Raw genomic sequence first — 5,860 nt, 5'->3', positions numbered from 1 at the left:
CAGAATACCCGGCAAAAAAATATATCCGATAACAAAACCCAATTCAAAACAAACCTCTATCATCACCACCGGAACCGAGATCCAGAACACTCAGGAAGAACACCCTACCCCTTAGCACCCACCGACTGCGAACAGAACAAACCGATGCAATCGATTCCCAAAAACCGCCTCAAAACCACGACATGAAAGAACTTCCAGACATCGAAGCCCGCGCTCCCGGCACCGGGCGGAGCGCGGCTCCCGGCAGGACAGCGGCTCCTCGGGCACGCAGGAGACCCCCGCCCGCTCCCCCTGCCCGGCGGGGCCGGCACCGGTCCCAGGGGGCCCCGGCTCCGCACGGCTCGTACCGGCACGGCTCGCTCCGGCACTGCCGCGGCGGCCCGGCCGCGCCAAATTCCCCGGCCGCCTCACCGAGTGCCCGGGCGGTGCCAGGAGGGCTCCCGAGCGAGAACGTTCGGTGCCGGGCCACGGGCACAAGAAGCGCCCTCAAATGCAGCGGCACAGCCCGATTGCAACCCTGCAGACGCTGCGAGAGCTGGAGTCACTTGGTGAGATTTCATCTTGCCAATCTCTCCCCGGTGGCACCAGAAAATAACAAAACAAACAAACAAACAAACAAAAACCCAACAACAAAAAAAGGGGGTTATGAGGACAAAATAAATTTAAATTGAAGGAAGCAACTCCCATAACTGTCTGAGTTAGAACTGTCGGGGATTGCCCTTCACTTGTGGTTTTAAGGGTCTTGATTGAAGGAAAACCTGCCTTTTAGTGTATGTTTAATTGAACCCCCAAAACTGACGCCGCAGGGGGGGCTCACCTTGTCGGGGTCTCTCTCTCTCTAGCCGGTCAGAGTGACCCCAAAAAAGTTCAAAAGTTTCTTTTCCCAGCCTGGTGCTCGAAGAAGGAGTCAGGGCTCTTCATTTTTCGGTCTCAAGGTTGTTTATTACATCTTACCTATAAAATTCTTTCTCCCTGTCCAGCAGGACAGTCAGAGGCACTGCCCCTCCCCCAGGGCGGTGTTATCTTTATATACTACAAACTACGTGTACAATATTTACAGTTATTTTCCAATACCTATCATCTACGCTAGACAGTGAGTTTCTACTCTAGACCAATCTAAAAGTGCCAACATCACCAGACAAGATGGAGGTAGAGAAGAAGAAGAAAGGCTAGACACGCCCAAATCCCTCCATCTTGTCACCAGAAACCCCTATACCAAAAATCCTAAAACCTACATTTACACTCTGTGAATACTTTATCCCTATACCATCTGTGTGCCAGGGTCTCTGAGCCCCCTGGCAAGGGTCCCAGGAAACTCCAGACTCCCAGAGGGATGTCCTGAGTTCCGACATCTCCCCCTTCTGTTTGCACCAAGAAGACCTCTTTGACAACCTGGTTCACAACCCGCCGTATACACAAAAGAATGCATGGCATAATGAACAAGAGAACTAAAAGCCTTACTAAAATATAACAAGCTATCATCTAACAACAATTTTACAACACCACTGATTTCCACACCCATGAAGTGACCCAAAGTCCACAGTCTTCTGTGGGCAAAGCACAAGGGTTGGAATCTCTGTGCAGTCCACATCTGTACATCTTCTTTTCTGCTTATGGAATGGCCAGCGTTTTCTTTCCTGCGCTTCTTGTCAACATCGTCTTGCACTGGATGGAGTTTCACATTCTTCACTGAGGTTCACCTGGACTTTTGTACCTGCTAAAACACAAACAAATCCACGTCCCTGAAGAGACTGGAGGATTTTCTCAAAATCTTGGAGGTGAAGAATGGGTCCTGATATGAAAATAAAACATTGATCAACTCTGTTTCAGTCTCTATGCAATTGCATAGGGGAATGTAAAATGACAGCAATTAGAGATCAATTAGATAATACACATAACCAATAACACATCTGCAATCATACAATTGTCAAACACTACAACACTGAACTGTCATCCCAGAGTCTGCGACAGCTGATGAACCTTACAACAACAGAGAACTGGAGAATCCATGTCCGGATTCATGTTTCTCCAAACTCTCTCTGAAAACAGGTTCAGCTATCATAGACGGTCAAATTGCCAAGCCAAAAGGGCTTGAATACTTTTTGATGCAGAAAACATCTGGGCTGATTGTCAATCACTCCATTCAAGTAGAGCTAGGACTTGGCCAGAGCCCGAACTCTAATTGATGGATATCACTTAGCACATTCTTAAAATGAAACTCTTAAAAACAGCAATTATGAATAAGAAACCTTAGGATTAAAGATCTATCAAACCATTTAATAATTGGATCCCTCTGAAACTTCTGTTGGGATAGAAATTCTTCAAACACAGTCGACTTCTTGAAATCTTGGCTGAGGTACCTCTGTAATAACTGAAGAAACAATAAATGAAAAAAAACACAAGAGAGGCAATCTGGATTTAAAAGAAATCCAAAAACCTGTGAGTAGTTAGGAAATAAAGACAAGATTCTGAAGAGACATGTGGCTTCACACAAAAGAGATAGTGAAACACTGACTGGCTATAAACACTACAATACCCTGATAATAATTCTTATCACAAATTCTGAGAATTCTCATTATATAATCAACTTATCAACAGGAAGTATTAGAAGGAGTTAAGACAACCTTTTTAAAGTATTCATATAACATTAACAGCAATCCTTATTTATCAGTATTACCTGTAAAATCTAACAAAGGTTACAAACTCAATGACAACAATCCCTAAAACTCTGAACCATTGGAGAATCAGCTGATGACCCCACAGATAGGATCTGATTAATGTTTCTCAAATGCTGTGTCTTCAGAGAACTTCAAGTAATTGAATCCTTACTAATGCTTCTATCTTTATATGGTACCATCTCTCTCTCTCCCTGAGAGGCATTTTTCAAAACAGAAGATTTCCATCTACATCATATTTAGAACAAAACTAATTTGTATTGATTTTCCCTTCCTTTTTTTCTGTATCTTGGGCAAAAGCCTGGTGCTTTCTCACTTTTCTCTGATTTTGGACAACTTTTTTTTTTTTTCTCACGTTTTGCATCTGAAACTTGATCATCTGATAAATACTGTTTCTGTCACTTTTGTGGGACTAGTCTGTTGAAGAACTCGATGTGCCTCACTCAACATGTGCTACACCCGCGAAAAATCTCCAACTTGGGATTTTGGTGAAGGCTGAAACTGTGTGCTGGCTGTTGCCATGGGACCGGAGAGGGGCGGTACCTGGGGCAGCCTCTGTGCCCTGACCACGCCCCGTCTCTGCCTGTGCCGTCACGGGAGTGTGGACAACCCCGCCCCGACCGCGCCTCCCCTGCGCTCGTCTCGGCGCAGGCGCGGTCTCGGAAATGTCCTCCTCCCTCTGATAGACACCAGTACAGCTCAGATCCCATTCTGGCCCTGTGCCAGCGCCCGCAACCGGCGCGCGCGGTCCCTGCTCGGCCGGTGCCCGTCCCGCATCCGCGAACTGGGGAAAAACCCTTCGCGCCCCAACTTCCGGGTCCTGCGTCATCACCGCGCGTCTCCTACGTCTGCCTACGGTCTGCCTGGAGTTCTGCAGCTACTCCGAGCTTTACTGCCCCGCATCTGACGTGGGCGCTTTAGATGAGAGCCCTTCCCGGACGTTTCGCGAGTCCCGCTTCTCGCGTGCGTCTTCGACACCGCCTTGTCTGAAACCGCCGCCGGTGCCGGCATCGCGCCCGCGCAAACCGTGTCTGTTTCCGTGCCTCCCACCACCTCCGTGCTCCGCTTCGCCTTTTTTTTTTTTTTTTTTTTTTTTTTTTTTTTTTCTGCGATAGGGCCGTGCGCGCTATCGCCTCCTCTGCTGCTGTGTCTGCGACTCCCCCCCGCCAGCCTCCGCAACCCCCGCGGCCGTCTCTGCGGCTCCCCCGGGCCGCTGGCTGGCCGGCGCCACCCTGGCACGGGTTCGCCGGCCGCCGAGAAGCAGCTCTCCCCCGGGTCCCGCGACCCCCTCCGCCCTCCTCCCCTTAGTCCGTGTCAGAGGACGCTGAAGGTTCTGGGGATTTTGTGCGTTTTGGGGACCCATGAGACTTTAGAAATGATGCCAGTTCCTCCCACATCTGTTTGGTAGGGTTTGTGTCTGACCCTCCCTGCAGAATTCCCCTTCCCCCATCCTTGGGAGAATATTTCCTGCCGGCTGATAGCTGGAATCCCTGCGGAATTCCGTGAAATTGCCTCTAGCATTACCCTTGCTGGGGATAAAAGTTTCAAGGCCGTTTTACCTTCTTTCAGAGATTTTCACAAGGTGTGTGGCTGCCAGACCTTCTAAGGCTGACAAAATCTTTAACTGTTCCTGAAAGCATGTACCCCCCATGTTCTCAAATCTCAGCCTTCTTACCAAAAGCTGAATCCTTTGCAAGGTCGGTCTGGAGGTCGCCCTGGTCACTGGACCCCCTGCCAGATCTGGATGCAAGTCTGTTCGGCAGAAGTTGGATCTTGGATATTTTGGGTATTTTTTTTCTCTCTTTTTTTTTTTCTTCTTTTTTTTTTTCTTTTTGGGAGTGCTTGTTCCTTTTCCTTGTCCTTTTTTTTTTTTCTTCACGGGCTGTGTTTCAGCGGCTGATGTCTGGTGGCGTGGCTGCCTGCCAACTGCCCACCTGGGTGCTCTCTTGCTGCCCACCTCTTGCAGCCGTCTCTCTTTCCACCCATCGGGGTTGTTCTCTTGCAGCCCACCTGGGAATGCCAAATGCCGGGTCTTTCTTGCAGCCAAGCCAGGGAACTCCAATTGTGCATCTTTCTTCGAGCTCACCCAGGAAACACCAGTTGCCGCGCTCTCTTCGAGCCCACCCAGGGAACGCCAGTTGTTGGGGTCTCTCTCTCTCTCTAGCCGGTCAGAGTGACCCCGAAAAAGTTCAAAAGTTTCTTTTCCCAGCCCGGTGCTCGAAGAAGGAGTCAGGGCTCTTCATTTTTCGGTCTCAAGGTTGTTTATTACATCTTATCTATAAAATTCTTTCTCCCTGTCCAGCCAAGATCTGTTCGGCAGGACAGTCAGAGGCACTGCCCCTCCCCCAGGGCGGTGTTATCTTTATATACTACAAACTACGTGTACAATATTTACAGTTATTTTCCAATACCTATCATCTACGCTAGACAGTGAGTTTCTACTCTAGACCAATCTAAAAGTGCCAACATCACCAGACAAGATGGAGGTAGAGAAGAAGAAGAAAGGCTAGACACGCCCAAATCCCTCCATCTTGTCACCAGAAACCCCTATACCAAAAATCCTAAAACCTACATTTACACTCTGTGAATACTTTATCCCTATACCGTCTGTGTGCCAGGGTCTCTGAGCCCCCTGGCAAGGGTCCCAGGAAACTCCAGACTCCCAGAGGGATGTCCTGAGTTCCGACACACCTCACTTCAATAAGGGCAAATAAATGTCATCTCCCCTTCAATTTCATTCCCTATAATAGGAAAAAAGAAGGGGTCTTCCTCAAATGAAATCCTTCAAATGATGGGGAAAGGGGGATTTTTACCTTAATTCAAGCCCTTGAGTGCCCCAAATGGCATCAGAGCCCCGAGTCTTCACCCCCTTTTCCTCACCCCCAAAGAAGGCACAGAACGAGTCCAACTGCCCTGGACAGCAGCGCAGCGCTTCCTTCAAGCCCTTTCCACATGTACAGCCTCCCAGAAGGGGATTCTGCTGCAACAAGACAGGGGGGACAGCCCCTGGAAGGGCTGAGGTTCCTCCCCAGCCTCGCTGTCACAGGCAAGGGGCAGAGAGATGGAGTGACAGCAGAGAGGACACAGGAAGAAAAGGAAGAACGGGGTGCCGGAGGAAACAGGAAACCTCCCCTCCCAAAAAAAAAAAAAAAAATTGGGCAGCATAACAGGATTTAAAAAGAGCA

The 5,860-nt window shown here is 48.9% G+C and overlaps 1 long non-coding RNA gene across 2 annotated transcripts; it reads right to left on the bottom strand.

Moving 5' to 3' along the window:
- Nucleotides 1-920: 920 nt before the first annotated feature.
- LOC127059557 (uncharacterized) lies at nucleotides 921-5,358 on the bottom strand. 2 transcript variants are annotated; one of them, XR_007777505.1, is made up of 3 exons: nucleotides 4,351-5,358; nucleotides 2,274-2,371; nucleotides 921-1,792 (listed from the first exon to the last, which is right to left on the bottom strand). It is a non-coding gene; the product is annotated as an uncharacterized LOC127059557 (long non-coding RNA). The 2 variants fall into 2 exon arrangements; XR_007777504.1 differs by having other exon boundaries at nucleotides 921-1,717.
- Between the last annotated feature and the right edge of the window lie 502 nt (nucleotides 5,359-5,860).

This window comes from Serinus canaria, chromosome 4 (genome assembly GCF_022539315.1).
Source record: "Serinus canaria isolate serCan28SL12 chromosome 4, serCan2020, whole genome shotgun sequence".
Classification (NCBI taxonomy): domain Eukaryota; kingdom Metazoa; phylum Chordata; class Aves; order Passeriformes; family Fringillidae; genus Serinus; species Serinus canaria.
The sequence above is the reverse complement of the archived record's forward strand: the minus strand, read 5'-3'. Positions and strand labels throughout refer to the sequence as shown.